This window comes from Physella acuta, unplaced genomic scaffold (genome assembly GCF_028476545.2).
Source record: "Physella acuta isolate Inbredline_101_S28 unplaced genomic scaffold, ASM2847654v3 ptg000642l, whole genome shotgun sequence".
Classification (NCBI taxonomy): domain Eukaryota; kingdom Metazoa; phylum Mollusca; class Gastropoda; family Physidae; genus Physella; species Physella acuta.
This window is the reverse complement of record NW_026732161.1, coordinates 560,492-580,000: the sequence shown is the minus strand read 5'-3', so window position 1 is coordinate 580,000 and position 19,509 is coordinate 560,492. Positions and strand designations below refer to the sequence as shown.

General features: G+C 33.5%; 1 long non-coding RNA gene across 2 annotated transcripts; it reads left to right on the top strand.

Moving 5' to 3' along the window:
* Positions 1-7,747: 7,747 nt before the first annotated feature.
* Positions 7,748-15,953, top strand: LOC131948388 (uncharacterized). Of its 2 annotated transcripts, none has more exons than XR_009388005.1 (6): positions 7,748-7,840; positions 8,520-8,624; positions 12,804-12,887; positions 13,137-13,255; positions 13,729-13,755; positions 15,472-15,953. It is a non-coding gene; the product is annotated as an uncharacterized LOC131948388 (long non-coding RNA). The 2 variants fall into 2 exon arrangements; XR_009388006.1 differs by having other exon boundaries at positions 7,799-7,840; positions 8,541-8,624.
* The last annotated feature ends 3,556 nt before the right edge of the window (positions 15,954-19,509 follow it).

Here is a 19,509-nt window from a genome sequence, read left to right as displayed (position 1 = left end):
AGTGTTATGTGTAGGTGTAGTGTGTAGATGTAGTGTGTAGGTGTAGTGTGTAGGCGTATTTTGTAGGTGTAGTTCGTAGGTGTAGTGTGTAGGGGTAGTGTGTAGGTAAAGTGAGTAGGTGCAATGTGTAGGTGTAGTGTGTAGGTGTCGTGTGTTAGTTTAGTGTGTAGGTTATTATGTAGGTGTGGTGTGTATGTGTAGTGTGTAGGTGTAGTATGTAGTTGTAGTGTGTAGATGTAGTGTGTATGTGTAGTGTGCAGGTGTGGTGTGTATGTGTAGTGTGTAATTATAGCGTGTAGGTGTCGTGTGTATGTGTTGTGTATAGGTGTAGGTGTAGTGTGTAGGTGTAGTGTGTAGGTGTAGTGTGTGTAGGTGTAGGTGTAGTGTGTAGGTGTAATGTGTAGGTGTAGTGTGTAGGTAAAGTGTTTAGGTGTTGTATGATTGTGTAGTGTGAAGTTGTAGTGTGTAGGTGTAGTGTGTAGGTGTAGTGTGTAGGTGTAGTGTGTAGGTGTAGTGTGTAGGTGTAGTGTGTAGGTGTAGTGTGTGTAGGTGTTGTGTGTAGGTGTAGTGTGTAGGTGTAGTGTGTAGGTGTTGTGTGTAGGTGTAGTGTGTAGGTGTAGTGTGTAGTGTGTAGCAGAAGAAGATTAAGTGGTCGTGTTTGTTTGGATAGTGTGTGTAAGTGTTGTACGTTTAGAAGTGGTGTGTGAAAAGTGCAGTGTGCTTGAATAAATTTTAAGAGCATATCTTTTAAATATTTGTATGAAGGAGTAGCGATATGTGCATGAATAATGTGTGTGTCAGTAGTGTATGAAGAAGAGTGAAAATGAATTATAGATAAAAGCAGTGTTCGGTATTGTATGTAGTTTCTATTCGGTTGGTTTTATTGCCGAGAAATCTGTCGGAGTCGGAAAAATACACATCGCTTAGAAATGTATAATCGATCCCGTTACCAAAGTAGTTAGGACAACACGGCAACTTTGTCAGTTTTACAAATCAGGTTTTAAGTTATGACTTTCATCATAGATTTTGACTAGAGTTTGGATTTGTAACAATGTTAAGCTAGAAATTAAAACCGGAATTGTAAAACTGACAAAGTTTGCGTAACTGATGGTAACAAGGAGAATTGCCCAGGATCTTTGCTGATAAGAAAATCTGAATACGTACCTTATTCTTCTGTACCTAAATGTGATTTCTGTAATGAAAATATTAATTCAGTGACCATTGCCAAATATGTTTTACTATTATTTCATACATCATCTTCTGAAATGTTGTTTTCTATCTCTAAACCTTCCACAATTTCTTCAAGAGATATTTTAACATCTTTACCTACTTCCCACAGTTTTTATGTTCAAAATTTGCAATGTTCTGAGAAACAAGGTAATAATAAATTTGTACCGAGTTTTTTAGTTTCAGCTCCATTGAAATGTAATAAATCAAACTTTAAAAAAAATTAAATGTTTCTTATCCCATATGAAAGTAGTCTTTTTTATTTAAGAAAAATCACCTTTAAAATTTTTTAATGTTTGGATGTCAATAAAACATAAGGACATGGACTGGTTTGTGGGTAAGCTTTTATTCTAGGGGGAAGGCTCAAGTAAAAAAAAACATTTTTAATACTCGTTAGAAAACAGTTATTTTTTTACAGTTTTATTAAGATACACCTGCATACGCATTTCCACTAAAAGAAATTCGTGGAAAAATCTTGGTAACTATGACAACGGCGACCATCTTGAAAAATTAACCCCTTCGTAGGTTTTCCATCATCCATAAAATATTATATTTTCAGCCCAGTAAATAACGAATTCATAACTTTCTTCCATATTTTGGGGCACTCAGCTAAAAATTTTAAGTGCATATCTTCAAAATAATTTATTATGAATTTTCAAAATTTGTGTCCGTTCAAAACACTAGTTTTAATGTCCCAAAATTCTTAGTTACCTCCCCTAAGTTTAAAATCGTTTCAAACTAACTTATATGCCCCTAATAGCCGCCACTAAACCCGGCTCTACGATTGTAAACATCTCATTGTTTGACTGCTACAATGTTAATCTACAGCCTGCACATGTCTAAGTGAACTCGATTTTTACTATCTCCAAGAACTTTTCATTGGTGTTTCGAAGTTCAGCAAAATCGGATAAACTTGTTCTGGGATTTTAAAAAAAATATATTTCTTACTACTTAAGGTTAGTATTACATACTGTATGTGCTTTTTTTAAAAATCAATTCATAATTTATTTATGAATCAACACAAAATAATTGTTGCAGTATTGCAGCTCCATATATGTTGACCTACTTTTGCACTATTATTTTTTCTTTATATATCAGCATTGGTGATTATATAGTACCTTGTTTTTCTTCTAGTTTCAGCAAAATCATTAAGAAATAAAAGGAAGATTATCATTGAGCATGAAATGTAATACATAGCATACCACCTTAGTGAAATAGGTGACCTGAGTGAAGGTGAAGAATTAGCTCTTGTTAATCCAGAGTATCCCTAGATCTCCTGAACCAGTGTGGATCCTGGATCTTCTGGGCCAGTGTGGACCCTGGATCTCCTGGATCAGTGTGGACCCTGGATATTCTAGACCAGCCTGGACACTGGATCTCCTGGACCAGTGTGGACCCTGCATATCCTGGACCAGTGTGGACCCTGCATATCCTGGACCAGTGTGGACCCTGCATATCCTGGATCAGTGTGGACCCTGGATATTCTAGACCAGCCTGGACACTGGATCTCCTGGACCAGTGTGGACCCTGCATATCCTGGACCAGTGTGGACCCTGCATATCCTGGACCAGTGTGGACCCTCGATCTCCTGGACAGTGTGGACCTTAGATCTCCTGGACCAGTGTGGACACTGGATCTCCTGAACCAGTGTTGACACTAAGTGTCGTGGAATAGTGCAATGACTGGTGCAAATTCACATCAAGCTCAAACAGTTTGCCACAAGTGCAACATATATCTTTGTTGTAACAAGATCAACAACTGTCTTTAATATTATCACCTTACTTAATGATGTTGCAGACATGCAACATATAGGATTTTAATTAAAGAACATGTTGAAACTAAAATTATTTTTTACTTGACTATACTCTGCATATAGGTAACCCGGGGTAATTCCATACACTACTTTTCTAAAAAATTTGTAAAAAATCTAAAATTAACACTACCACAATATATTATTGAGGGTATAACTAGACATGCATTACTTATATGATGGCAAACAAATATAGAGATAATTCACAAAATAAAATACAATTTTTAAATATTTCACTTTTATTCCAAAAACATGGCAAGTGGGGCAATTCCACACACATTATGAAAATTTTAAAATGCATGTATTTAAAAATGTGTAAAAAAAATTTTTCCCCTTGGAAACAATTTTGAATGGGTGCAACCACTATTCACCACTGGATGAAGGGAAAGCCTCAATTTCTTCCTCCTGAATTCTGCTCTCATCTGTCATAGGCCGAAGTTATTCCTTTATAATTGTGGACCATTCTGAAATAAATACAAAGTTAAATGTTAGAAAGTCTAATTAATAATGTGTGTATGGGGATGTTTAGCTCTAAATATTGCATAAATTATAATAAATAATATAGGTACAGTAAAAATAATAATAGATAAAGAAATAAAAGAAGTCTGTGGCAATTTTACTTAACTTTAATAGCATAGTCTTTTTAAAAATAAATAGTACTAGATCTAGTACTATTTAAGTATTTTTTAAGATTAAATCATGAGTTGTGAATTACAGAATTAGCCACAACCAGTTTAAATGGTTTAAAATAATAGCTAAACCCTCTAAAGAGTATAAAAAGCAACATGGGACATTCTAAACTATAATGTATGGAATTGCCCCACACCATGTGTGTGGAATTGCCCCATACCTACTATTGAAAAAAATATGCTTTCCTGTTCTAAATTAAAGGCTGAATATAGCATCATTAACTGTTACTATTAACAAAAATGATTAAGCTTTCATAAAATCAATAAATAATTGACAACAATTAAAAATAAGACACAAAAAAATATTTTTTAAAAAGTGCAGGGGTTGTACTTACCTAAGGATGTTTGAAGATAGATGCAGATAAAATTAAAATTCTTGCTCTTATTGTAGGTGAACGCTTCTCTAACAGTATCAGAAAGTACAAGAAATTACCTCTTAGAAACAGGGAATAGTAACTTTTAATTAAACTTTACTCCCATTAAAAATAGAGAGTATCCAGTATATAGTGTGTGGAATTACCCCGTGTGTGGAATTACCCCGGCTTACCCTACCCATAAAACAATATAAATATATTTCTTTCAAGCATTTTTAAAAAGTCAAGCATTTAAGGGCTAAAATGAGAGGGTAACACTACTTCGCGGTTTTTCACATATCGCGGCCCATTCTGGTCCTTATTTACCGCGATAACCGAGGGACGACTGTATATCTATTTAGTTTGTACTACAGTGGTAAAACTTGGCTGGTGGGCAACAAATCTAATTTCAATAGTAACCTACTGTATATTTTCCAACTTTGTCGAAGGCAAAGTTGCTATACCGATGACTGACACAGGGATATATATATATATATATATATATATATATATATATATATATATATATATATATATATATATATATATATATATATATATATATATATATATATATATATATATATATATATATATATATATATACGTCTTTGCGTTAGTCTTTACTTTTTGCTGTGTCAAGGTTTGGTGGTCCAAAAGAAAATATACAAGTTTTGCTTGATACTCAATACTTATATAATTGTTTTGCTATAGGCCTACATATTTCTTGAGACAAAAAAATAACCCATATAGCAGGTTACAAAATACTTTTTGGAACATTAATATTAGATCGATGTTTTAAAAAAATACATCATCAATTCAATGATAAAGTATTGTTTATCGTATTCTCTAAATTTGCAAATGTAAAGATAATATGGTCAGCCTTATGTTCACTTCTACTTTTCTCAATTGTTACTCATCAGAGCTCCGTGGACGGTAACTGAATTTAAAAAAATAGACTGCTTTTCATATTGTTAGACGCGCGCCCTACCTCTCGACAAGTCAGTTCCAGTTGCAAGTTTTATATCATTTAGAAGGTGTATAACTCTCCCCTGTCATTGAAACTATGTTGCGAATAGTATTTTTTAATTTAATTAAATCAACTTTTTAAATATGTATTATGTACCAAACTTCATGAGAACAAATTAGGTTAAGCGTACCTCCTGAAGTTAGGGCAATCGTCACCAGCAAGACAAAAGCGGTAAGACACAAATGTTTCATGGCCGCCATTTTAATTTAGAGATCTGTATGTGAATATTGTAGGCCTATGATTTAAAGAAAACATATAAACCTATGATTTAAAGAAAAAGAAATCATAAAACACATATAATCTTTACTAAACATCATCTGTTTCTAAATGGTTGCTGTTTTTTTTTTAAGAATTCTTCTTCGATCTTAATTCTAATGTTGTAAGGGATTTCCTCTAACACAATAACGTGTCAACTTATTATGCGCCATATGGCGCCGTTAACTCCGATTTCAACCTGCTTTTCTTTTGTTTTATTTTTGGAGTTATCTCTCCTAGAAGAGTTGCTGTTCCCAGCTGTCAAGCCTCATTTGTCAGAGGGTTCGAACTCGAGTGGAAGCACTTATTAATTTTTATTGTGCCTTTTCCGTCTAAAAATAACGAATGCAAGGGACGTTACCTTTAAATACAACTGGCAAAGTTTAAATAGTTTGAAACTTTGCTCTCCCCTCGTAAATATTAAAGGTCATAATCGAATAGCGGAAAAGTGGTCACCATTGCAAAAATAATTTATGTATTGATCTGTATTTTTTTGGATACAAAGAAAAAGAAATGCCCAACGAATTCGGGGGATTTCATTCTTTGTACAAAATTTTAAAATATTAGACCGATTGAGAGACGCTATAAAAAATTTCACGAAAAATCCATTTTAGTAAGCAGGCTATAGATTGCGGGATGCTAGCTTTTTGTTAACTTTGAAATAAAATCTATAATCAAAACGAGGCTGTAACAGACTTGACTTTTGGTGTATCGTATTAGAAGTGAATTGTTTGCGTTATAGTGGAATACCTGGCCATAAGATCTGAATGGGTGAGCAATTAGTCTTAGGTTTTGCATGCTTTTGTCGATTTCGCTTACTGACTGTAGTGTGAGAATGCGAAGGTATATTATATGGTGGATGATAGAATGTGTTAGGGGTGTCACCTAGATGAATATAGTGGCAAGCTACGTTTGTTGACTCTAAGAACGAATGATGGTGTTCCTATGCATCCAGTATTTATTCCAATGTTTTAAAATTAATATTGTAGTTTTGTAATCAAGGATTTAATTAAGCATTTATTTTTATCATAGACATATTCATATGTACTGCGTGTAATCTAGTCTTTTGTAAATAAAGTTATCTGTCAAATAAGAAAATATGCCACGTTTATTCAAAGTACTTACATCGTCAGCTGAATATCTCAACATATAAGCTTTGTTTTAGATGTTTCATTAAAAATTCACCGTGACAGATTTAAAGATATGTAGTTTTAGAGCCCACAAAATTGTTATTCAGCTCTACGATAAACCAAAAGTCAAGTCTGTTACAGCCTCGTTTTGATTATAGATTGTATTTCAAAGTTCACAAATAGCTAGAATCCCACAATCTATACCGACAAAAATGGATTTCTCGTGAATTTTTTACAGCGACTCTCAATCCGTCTAAAAATTGAATTAGACCATCTCAATTTACATGTATAAAAGACAAGTTATGGCTATGTTGAAAATCCCCTGAATCCGTTGGGCATTTTTTTTCTCTGTATCAAAAAAATTACAGATCAATACATACAATATTTTTGCAATGGTTAACGGATGACCACTCTTCCGCTTTTCGATTTTGCACTTTAATATTCACGAGGGGAGAGCAAAGTTTCAAACTATTTAAATTTTGTCAGTTGTATTAAAGTAACGTCCCTTGCATGCGTTATTTTTAGACGGACAAGGCACAATAAAAATTAATCAGCGCTTTCACGCAGCAGATACAACATTTATATAGAATGTTTTCATGTAGCTTAATTCAAAAATATAAGTTATACAAACATGTTGAAGCAGTGTTGTAACATATTTTAGTGTAGTTTGTCGGCATGTTAATAAATCGCTGTTGTATTTGATCCTGCTGTTTAAAACGAAAAAAAAAAACAATTTTATATTTAAATTTTAATAATTTTTTTTTTTAATTCTTAATGTACTTTTTCTTTTTTTTTACAAAATACATTTTATTTTAAAATATATTATTTGAATCTGATACATGAATCTTATACATTAGAATGATAAAAAAACACATTGACACCTTTATTCCGTTGCTTAAATAGAGACTGGACAAAAAACAACAACTGGTAATTACTGGATAAGATAGATCTTCTACCATATAGGCTGTGGCTCTCGATAGTTCAGCACACTGGTTTCGTCTTGTGTTCTTTGTTTCCACCATTTGTAATTGCATTATCCAGTATTTTGGATATTATCAAATGTTATACAGCTTTAAAGAGTCATTGTGTTTGTGATATTACGTGTTTAATTTTTATTGTAGGGGGGGGGGGGGGGGCAGCATTATGGGATTCTACTAACCCCCTCTCCCCTCCTCCTGTAATGGGGCAAAGACTTAGAGCGGGTTAGCCTGTTATTATTACGGACGCATGCGCAGGCCGCAGTTTTATTTTCAATTAATGTCACGTGAGCATGCGCAAAGAGAGGTCTATTCACTCATAAGGTAACTGACTGCATCTCAGTGATTTGTCTTGTCAAAGCTCAAGTGGTAAGGTGTTTTTATATTTAATACTTAATAGCAGTTGAGTATTTTTTGTTTTTCAGCCATAAGTTTAAAGCATTAAAACTGTAGATTATTGGAGGTATGAAACTTAAATCAACTCTTATTGCTTAAAGTAATAATAATCAGACAGGTTTATAAACTTTGTAAAAAAGAATGCAATTTCCGTTAAGTATTTGAAATGATAAAAAATCTTTTTTCAAATCCTAGGAAATACAATTTTGTGTTATCTATATTTAGGCTTAGATTGTGTAAGTTAGTTATATTATTATTACATCAGCTAAGCAGAGTTATTTTTATTAATGAAGGAGTCGGCGTGGTCGAGTCGGTAAAGCACTTTGTTACTTAAACGAAAAGTCTCAAGTTCGAACCTTCGGACAAATGAGGCTTGACAGCTGGGAACAGCAACTCTTCTAGGAGAGATAACTCCAAAAATAAAACAAAAGAAAAGCAGGTTGAAATCGGAGTCAACGGCGCCATATGGCGCATAATAAGTTGACACGTTATTATGTTAGAGGAAATCCCTTATAACATTAGAATTAAGAACGAAGAATTCTTTAAAATAACAGCAACCAACTACAAACAGATGATGTTATGTAAAGATTAAGTGTTTTATGATTTCTTTTTTCTTTAAATCATAGGCTTATATGTTCTCTTTAAATCATAGGCCTACAATATTCACATACAGATCTTTAAATTAAAATGGCGGCCATGAAACACTTGTGTCTTACAGCTTTTGTCTTGCTGGTAACTATTGGGCTAACTTCAGGAGGTACGCTTAACCTAATTGGTTCTCATGAAGTTTGGTACATAATACATTTTTAACAAGTTGATTTAATTAAATAAAAAAATTACTATTCGCAACATAGTTTCAATGACATGGGAGAGTTATACACCTTCTAAATGATATAAAACCTGCAACTGGAACTGACTTGCCGAGAGGTAGGGCGCGCGTCTACCAATAAGAAAAGCAGTCTATTTTTAATTCAGTTACCGTCTACGGAGCTCTGATGAGTAACATTTGAGAAAAGTAGAGGTGAACATAGGGCTGACCATATTATCTTTACATTTGCAAATTTAACAAGAGAATAAGATAAACAATACTTTATCATTGAAACGATGATGTATTTTTTTTTTAAATCGTTCTGCTATTAGCGTTCCAAAAAATGTTTTGTGACCTGCTATATGGGTTATTTTTTTGTCTTAAAATGATGTAGGCCCATATCAAAACAATAAGTATTGAGTATCAAGCAAAACTTGTAAATTTTCTTTTTGACCATCAAGGCTTGCCACAGCAAAAGTAAAGAATAACGCAAATACGCGTGTATGTATATATATAAATATATATATATATAAATATAAATATAAATATATATATATATATATATATATATATATATATATATATATATAGAGAGAGAGAGAGAGAGAGAGAGAGAGAGAGAGAGAAAGATATATATATAATATATATATATATATATATATATATATATATATATATATATATATATATAGAGAGAGAGAGAGAGAGAGAGGGAGAGAGAGAGAGAGAGAGAAAGAGAGAACAAGAGAGAGAAGAGCACCAAATATTGTTTCTCCGGCAAATAGTGTTGTAGGGATTCCTTATTTTAGTGTTTTTAGCTTTTTAATCGACCTAAAAACAATTTAAAGTCAAATCTCAAACAGCTGTGCAGTTCTCATTACAATTCAATTTTCTGTTAAGCGAGGTCAAAGCGTTTAAATTTCCCAGATGTCGTCTTTTAATTTAACATAAAAGGTGTGCTTAGTTTGGTTGTCTGATTGTCACCCTACACAAAAGGAAGCTTATTGATTATTGTGATGGTACGAATGGATCTTTGTTTGAGGTTCTTCTTGTTGCACCAGTTGTGAGGGTGGGGATTTTAAAGATGCGGAACGAATCCAACAACACAAGTCCAAGTTCAATTATGAAATGTTCTTTATTAACAAAGATATATATTCAAGTTTTTACCTAACTAGCCTATTCTATACTCTCTACTGTTTACTTCTACTACTAACTGTTCACTATACTACTAACTACGCACTCCCATGACCAATCCTAACACTATCTAACTGTTCTCTACATAACTACGTCTGCTCCATTCTACAACCTAACACCTTCTCTACTCTTCGCTAGCTACCTATCAACTGCCGGCTTAAGAGCAGCCCACGCTTCAGTGGTCAGCTGACCGTCCCACGTGACCGGTCAGTTCCCTTATTTTTATTGGTCTCTCTCTGACCAACTCGCTATAGCCTGTTTCCGCTATCTACCTGAGCTCTCCGACGCAACCTTGCGTCATCACAATTATATTACCAATCTATAAATGTTCTAAAACACAAGCCTAACATTTCTTAAAAAATTTAAAAAAAAACATACCAAGTATAACCAAAATTTATAAAAAAAATTAATAATAGAATCAAATTAATTAACTTAGGCTTAAAATGTATTCATATTGTAATTATTCATTAAGGACAAATTGATAGGGATTTGATATAAAAATTACAAACTAAAAAAAAAACAGAATTAAACTTAGCCTTTATGTTAGCCCACATATTGTAAAACTAGTATTTTTGTATTATTTTTTTTACCTTTTTATTATAATATGGATATCTAGTTTCAAAATACTAGCTGGCAAGTACGACAAAGAGAAGTCTGTGCCCTACTTACAAGCCCTATTAGCATCAGTTATAGTGGGCAAGGCTTAAGTGTTATGTGACCGATTGCAGGGACAAGTTTTAGTTTCGTGACTGTTATTTTTTTCTGTTTCCCCTACTGTACCATTGTTGGCGGTCGTATTATGTAATAAAAACAACTACTAAAAATTAACCAGAAATAATCTAACTACCATATTATCCGCCCCCCCCCCCCCCCCCCCACATAAAACATTATAATCGATAAAACATGTTTCCGCTTCATGTTGATTTTAGATTACACTGAAAGGATGCATGCAATATTTATCACATACGTTATTTAAGTTACCCTAAATTACATAAAACTGCAAGCTATTTCTAAGACAGCCCCACCCCCTAAAACTATAATAATGTATGTGATTTGTTTGTGAAATAACTTCTAAATTAAAATAGCTTTTTCATCTTTATTTTAAAAAACATGTAAATTTGTATATAGTGTTTTAAGAATCATGTATAAGTCTAGTGAGTCCATGTATTGTGTGTGTGAAAGAGAGGATGCCTATATATTTTTCAGATTGATTTGTCTTTCTCTGGAGTTCAATGTCTGTCAACAGACCCCTCACCTTCCTACCTTATTACCTTGACCTAAATTGCATCCTTTCTATCCATGATCAACTACATTTCAATTAATAAAAATAACTCGATAAAGGCTTGGAGCGTTGTTTGATTTTCATTGGATCACGATCGTTAGCTCAGGCTGTACGATTGGTTGCCTGGCTGAATACCTAGTGTAAGCCCTGCTAGTGGGGGGGGGGGGGGAATAACTATACTATTTACCTTCCCTGGGCTTATCTAAATAAACTGTCCGGTCAGTGCAACCGTGGTAAAACCCACGATGGTTAAACCCTAACCTTTGTCTAGATAAAAAAACACAAACAAATAAATAAGCTTATAGTTTTATTTACATATAAAATTGGAACCAACAATAAAAAACGTAAACATTATTTCAAATCCAAAACATCCTAGTCAAACAGTAAACAAACAAAACACACAACATTCGATTGAATAATATGTACATTCGATGCCTCGGATAGTCTAGGCTCTGACCACACAGACAACCTTCCCATCCCCTACGGCAACCGGAACGCTATCTAATATCCACACCAAACACACATGTCATACAAACAAAACATCGAACAAAACAATACATACAAAACACCCAGCCAAGTTACAAAAGCAACCTCGCTCCACGCACGAGGTTTGCCAAGCGCCCAGCGAGGAACTGAGCAGAACTAGATCTACATTCTACTCTGGTCAAAAGAAAGAAAAATCCAAGCGGTCAGTTTATATGCTCGCCTCGGGCGGAACGGGACACCCCGTAGCCGCTGTCCAGTTGACCAATCATGCACAGATTCGCACACAAAAATATAATACAAAATAAATCATCCATTCGCCAGCTCACATTAGCGAGCATGCGCAATCTAGCCATGAACTTTTCAGAAGTTTTATGACACTTCCACAGTTGCATACTGGTGTTAAATCGGCCCTAGGTTATGAAGTCTTTAATTGTGTTACTGTTGTATGATGTAACATAGTCTCGGCCGTCAAGATAGACTAATATAATCCAAAACTAGGATAATTTTACCTCTCAGCTTCTGAAGGGCACACACACACACACACACACACACACATACATATATATATATATATATATATATATATATATATATATATATATATATATATATATATATTCTATTTTATATAAATATATTTCTAAATATTTGAAGTTTCGATGACCTAAGAATAAATGGGATTAACACAATCCAAGCCATCTTAGCTCGGCCAACGTCCGGAATTTGAACTAAGAATTTTGGGTTAGTAGTCGAAAGTTCTAGCATTCGTTCACACCGTTCTCTAGATGACGTAGAATTCGTATGTTTCTTGACCTCGACGTGTGATAGACAGTCTGCCTTGAACTAATCCCAAACTCTCGTACATTTTCAGATTTACCTGGGTGGAATCATAGATACACTACACAACTATATTTGAATACACATATACAACTCTCTCTCTCTCTCTCTCTATATATATATATATAGATATGTATATATATAGCCTATATATATATATATATATATATATATATATATATATATATATATATATATATATATATATAAATATATATATATATATATATATATATATATATATATATATATATATATATATATATATATATATAAATATATATATACCTGTATAATTTCTTAATATAAATCTTTTGTTGCTGAAATAGACTGCGCTTCTAAAATAACACATGCTACATCACATTCCTGCAAGATGGTGTGACGCACGCCTCCAATCCAAACCTCATGTGCAAGTTAGTGTATTAAACATCGAAATAGGTTTAACATAAAATTGGTATATAATAACATTGAATTATGACTATGTTTAAGCTTACGTCTTCGTCTACTGCTGTGGCTGTGCCTAGTCAGCACAAGGGCAATGACCAAAGTACCGCTGACATACATATATACAACAATATATATATATATATATATATATATATATATATATATATATATATATATATATATATATATATACGCATATATAATCTAATCTAAAGTGACATCCAAGCTTTAGTCGGTTGTGTATTTCAACAAAATTGCGGCTTCACAGCAGAAATGGAGACACAATTAATGGAGCAGATGAATTCACAGATGCGTCAGTATGAACTGAAGTGCCGTGAGTTATATTTTCTTCATTTGTTTCAATCTAACTAGCTGAATGCCCACTTAACTGAAAAACACAAACTGTGGGCTAAACCTTCAATATATCCACTGTACTCAAACTTTCAAGGACATAGGCCCCGGGACTAAAACCTAAGAGGCACAAGTACACTGTATCGAAGCCTAAGACATAAGCCACCGGAATTAAATCCTACATGACTGTAATCCCACTGGAATAAACCTACAAGACCGTAAGCCCACTGTACTAAAACATCCAGGACATGAAGCCTATACTAAATCTGAAGGAAAATAATTCACCAGTTAAATAAATAACGGTGTAAAGTACATATTTCGTTAGTATTTTCATATAAAACTGACAGACATTTTTATTCTCGGTAAAGTCATTCCTCGTGAAGAGTTAAAGTAGGTATATTACTATATTCATGTATATCAACCATAATGAAATGCATTATTTAATTTTTTTTCCAGCATTTACTGCAGCCGACCTCATCCACAGTAAGTATACCGTACTTTTATCTTATTGTCCTTTTTACAAGCTTTTATTTAACTTGCTTCCTCTGTCTATCGCCAGTCTGGCTAGATCGGAAGGGGGACGGCTGAGGCACCCGAAGAAAATCTACCGTCCCCCGAATGAAATGAAATCTATATAGAAAATATACAATTTACCAGTGTCTCCCTCCCCGGGAAAAATTAGTCCACCCCCCCCCCTCCCCGAGAAGAAAGGTTGAAAGAAACACTGTATGTAAGCGAGGGAAAACTTTACATGTCCATTTTGGTCATTATTAAATTATCAATACTGGATCAATTATCGAAACTCAGTAACAGAAACCAATTCACATATATTGTGGGATATTTTCATAATAAATAAACCGGGAGTGATCTCACTTAAACTTTCTCGAATATTCTTATATAAAACAACAGGGGGGTGGCAACTCGGGATATAGGCATGATTTTAAATCTATTTTTAATTACCTAAACTTTTTAAAATCGAATAGACTCTCGTTGGAAAAAAAAGAATTGCACACCAAGTGAACGCAAAACAAAATATATATTATAATGCGGAATACTATTAGTATTTTATACATTTACATGCGTTTTTGAGAAATCGGAAATAGCGAAAACTACCGAAAATTACTCAAAATTTGACAGAAGGCAGAAAATTATATCTTTTACTTACATGTGAAATTTCATTTATCTATCTGAAATAGTACTTAAGTTATAGGCTTTTAAAAAATTGAAAGTATAGAAATCGCTCAAAAGTTGATACGGATCTACGACTATAATATAATACTTATATATGCAATTTCATCAACCTAGCTTTAACGATGCGAGAGTCTTCAAACAGGAAGTTTAATTTTTCCCTTTCGAAAGTAATTAAGTGGACACCTGTTTATCTATTCTATTCTACTTTTAGATAACTTTAATTATATTTTACAAGTATAATAACAGTAGTATGAATGTAAATAAAAATTATCAAAGAAATATACATTACCTAAAATGTCGGACCATGGAGCAAGTGAAGTGGATTTCATACATTTCTGTGACCTCAACACACCTTATTTTCCCTAACACGATTTAGGCTGTGGCGTCGCTAGGTCGGGTGCCACCCCGAACGGCATATCATGGTGTTACCCTCCCCCTTAAAACTAATGAAAAAAATACCTTTATATATATATATATATATATATATATATATATATATATATATATATATATATATATATATATATATATATAGTTGTAGAGGCATCACATCATGCCCCTGCCATTTTGCCAAATGGAGTAAATTTGTGCACACAAGATTTTTATCCAACTATATTTCAATAGGAAAAAACAACGTTGTCATAGAAAATTATTATATTTTGTATCACATACTTTTTAACTTTGATTAATCATTCATTACATTGACAAAAACATATTTCTTCTATTTATTTTTGCAATTTTTTTTGCCTTGGTTTCACCCCACTACACGGTGTCATCCAATGCGGTCCACACCCCCACCCCGCCTAGCGAAGCCTCTAGAATTAGGGACCCATCAGAGCTGGATAGGACACTTTTTTGACCAGGTCTCGAACTCGAGACTTTCTAGCAGTCTAGCACTCGACCGCTAAGCCACGCCGTCTAATATTGATATTGATATTAAATAATAAAGTACATTTTAATAAGAGTGCTGCTTCATTTTTACATGGTTTATTTCAAATTTTTTTCCAGAGCACAAAAATGGCGCCACAAGTATCAGCACACTGCCATCAGCTTGGATTCTGTTCGCCTTGGTCACGGTGTCGATCTTGGTCAAGATATTTTGAATGCCAGACATTTCTCTTTATTAATGTGTTCCTTTCTGAAACATTTTCTTTTGTCAAATTAATACCAACTTTTGCTGTTTCTAACCTATACAATATTATTTTTAATTTCAAATTAAAAATATAAATTCTGCACACTAAATTTTTACAATGACATACTTGAACAATTAAAATCAGAACCAGCAAACACTTAAAACTCTGACACGTCTTATAATTTGAAGGTCCATTAATTAAAAAAAATACATTTATATTTCCAAAGATTCATTGATATTTATGGCTGTTTTTTTCTTTAAAAATAAAATCTTCGGCCATTAAATCAGAAACATTAATATTTAAGGGCTATGCGTTTAATTCGTAACATGTTTTGAATTACATATTGTATTTGTTTATGAAATTAAAAAAAAAAACAAAAAATTTTTTTTGCGTTTTTTAGTACTCGGGAATGTCTTTGTGTTTATTTTCTAAGCCTTTAAAGGATTACCAAGATATCCACAGAGAGTGCAGGCATTCTTTAAACAAAAGCTTTAAAAGAAACAATACAAGTCCAACTTGAAGGGCGACAAGAGAACTCTAGATACAATATCTCTAGTTAACCGCCTATGCTGAAAAACACTATTTTTACTTGCTCTTTCATTACTTTTAGATTATTCTTACCATATAATTTATACATAGTTATAAGAATTAGTACAAAATAAAGTATCCTCTACAGACCTAGCGATTTGTGAGGCGAAGTGGAGTTCAAATGTTTCTCGGCATTTGAATGAAAGCTGATCAGCACTTTGCCCAGTTGCATTTACTTTCCCTAATATGATTTAGAGCTGAATAACAATTTTGTGGGCTCTAAAAATTCGAGGACCCTAGACCATAACTCACCCAGATCAACTACAAATATTTAACTCTGTGGAGTTTCTATTTTATATATATGATTTTATACATATGGAAAAATATTTGAACCCCTCCCATGAACAATTCCTGGCTATGTCACTGGGCCTACGGTACAGTAGGGCCTGTAATGCAACGCTCTTCATACAGAAAATTGGAAGGAGTCGTGAAAAGTCTATTAATGGGGTTTCAAATATTTTGAAAATCTGGTGCGATGTTTTTGCAATCAATTTGGTAATAAAAATCTGATTTGTTTTTTTTTGGACTTTACTAAAGAGTAGATGAATTTGGTGTTTTAGTATTTTTGGTAATTAAACACAGTTTTAACCAAGGCGAAAACAATTTGGTTTGCACGTGGTAATGGAGACAAACAAAGACATCGTGCTATCAAATGGGTTCCCAAACTGTGGATCGCGACCCCCAGGGGGTGGCAAAGGGCTTTCCGGGGGGTCTCGAACTGGTAGAATAAACCCTAGCAATTAAAAAAAGCCAAACATTTAGACGAATATCTGAATTCGGCTTTAATAACATCAAAGGAAATAAAATAGAGAAAAACAATTCGTACTGCGCTAAGTTTGTTCTCAGCCACGAGTCTATGGAACCTTCAAAACTTAAACGTCATTTTGAGACGACTCATTCGGAACACACCAAAAGATATGGAGTTCTTTTGCAGTTGCTAGTTGCAAACGTCAGAGACTTAATCCAACTCCAAGTTTTCTTCAAGGAAACAGAGCATTAGTGCAAGCATCAAATGAAGTCGTATTAGAAATCGCCAAGCAAAATCAACACAATAGGAGCAAATCTCATCAACCTCTGCATGTTGAAGATCGTAAAATTTATAATCATTCTTGTGGACTCCAGTACTGTAAAGATGCAACAAATAGCTCGTTCTAATAATACTATTTAGCGGCTTATAGCAGACATGTCCGTAGATGTTTGAGAACAAATTTTGAATGAAATTAATCTTTCACCATTGTTTGCTTTTCAAGTTGATGAATCAACAGACATTAGTTCGTGTTCACAGTTGCTTGTATTTGTGAAATATATTCATGCATATGGTAGCTAAGAAGGGTTGCTAGTTTGTGAAGATATTTAGAGAAAATAAAAAGGTTTTTAAACTGGATGATTAAAATGGGAAAACGGCTGCGGGGTTTGAACTGCTGATGGTGCGCCACCTACTTGTGTGTCTAAATCGGGCTTTAAGAAAACAATAAAAGATTTAGTTACCTAATCAAGGTGAATCTACCGATATGTCCTCGCTAAAAAGAGTCTTTCGACTCCATTGTTACTAAAAGTCGTAAATTATATTAAATCTGGGGCACTACACATTTGTCTGTTTAATGAACTGTGCCAAGACGAGGTTTTGCTTTTCTACACTGCAGTACGCTGGCTGTCAAAGGGAAATATTGTGAATCGTGTTTTTTTTTAAAAATGTATTGTAAAAAATATAATGGTCGCTAAACGTATTTGCAAAACATACTTTAAAGCCTTTTTTTGTAAAGATTTTTTTAAAATTAGCAATTTTTAGCAAAAAATAGCAATTTTAAAAAGGCATCAATTTAATGAATAAGAGATGTAGATATATGAATACTATAACGCCGTTTTATAAAGATAATTTAATGTTTATAAAAATAACAACTTAAACGTGACCTGAGTTTCTATATAAGATTTTTCACAATATGTCATCGTGTTAATTTTATATCATGTAACAGAGTCCTTCCCAGAGTCACACCTGGCGTCAGTTCTGACTCTAGAATATAAGTCTTAGTAGCTTGTTGGAAATCACAGACAAGAAATATCCCCGCCTAAGACTAGATAAAATCGTCAGCAAGTCTACATCATTTGACAATTGAAAAATGCTGTTATCTCCCCTCACACATGCTATGCACAAGCAATCATTTGTTTGACGTAAGTTTTTAAATAGAAATCATCTCAATTCAAATATTTCGATTCCACTTCGATAGACGGCAAACTTTAAAAGGAACATAAAATTTTAATTTGCCACAGCCTAGTTAAGCTGTAAGCAGTATTGTATTTTGTATTTTGTTCCTCCAGGTAAAACATGTGCAGGATCTGCCCGGAGCTGAGCTGGGACCAGGAGGCGGGCAGGATGAAGTACCCCACCACATTTCTGGCCGGGGTCACTAAGGCCACAAAGAACGCGAAGAGCAAGGTCATGGCCACTAGACGGGAGTGGAAGACAAGCTTTCTCCGCAGTCGTGGTCTCAGGGCCGGCGTCCTAAAACACAGTCGCTTGAGGCGTAGTCGGAAAACATTCACGATCGTGGGGACAGGAAAACACGTTAAGTAATCAAGGTGATATATGTTTAAATATATAATTATATATTTACATATAAATAAATGTATATGTATATGTATATACATATACACACGTCAAGTAATCAAGGTGATATATGTTTAAATATATAATTATATATTTACATATAAATAAATGTATATGTATATGTATATACATACACACACACACACACACACACATATATATATATATATATATATATATATATATATATATATATATATATATATATATATATATATATATATATATATATGGCCCCCATAATATTACAGTCGGGGCCCCGCTCAAGCTTAATCCCCCCCTACACACTCTCCCTTCATATACTGAGGTCAAAGAAACAGATGAACTCTACTTAAAGTAAACCCCATGGACCGCAGTGTTAAAAAAGTTTACTTGCACAAGTCATATGTGGAGGAGGAGGAGGAGGAGGGAGGCAGGAAGGTTCGGGTGAACAAGAGGCAATTTTGGTAATGAAGCGTAACTTTCACGCATTGCTTCGATCTCTAACGGAAAGAAATTAAATGACACACTTTATGATAGCACACAATGTAACAATGTACGTGTATTTTTTAATTTAAATTTATTATTTATTTTAATACGGAAAACTTATCAGTTTCCTTCTTATTGTATTTATTTATCATCAAGATCGTCTATACAATTTTTTTTGTATTTTTTTTTCTTATGATCAACGGTTTTTTAGAAGTTGTTTTTTTCCCAACACATGAGCAGGTCAAACATATT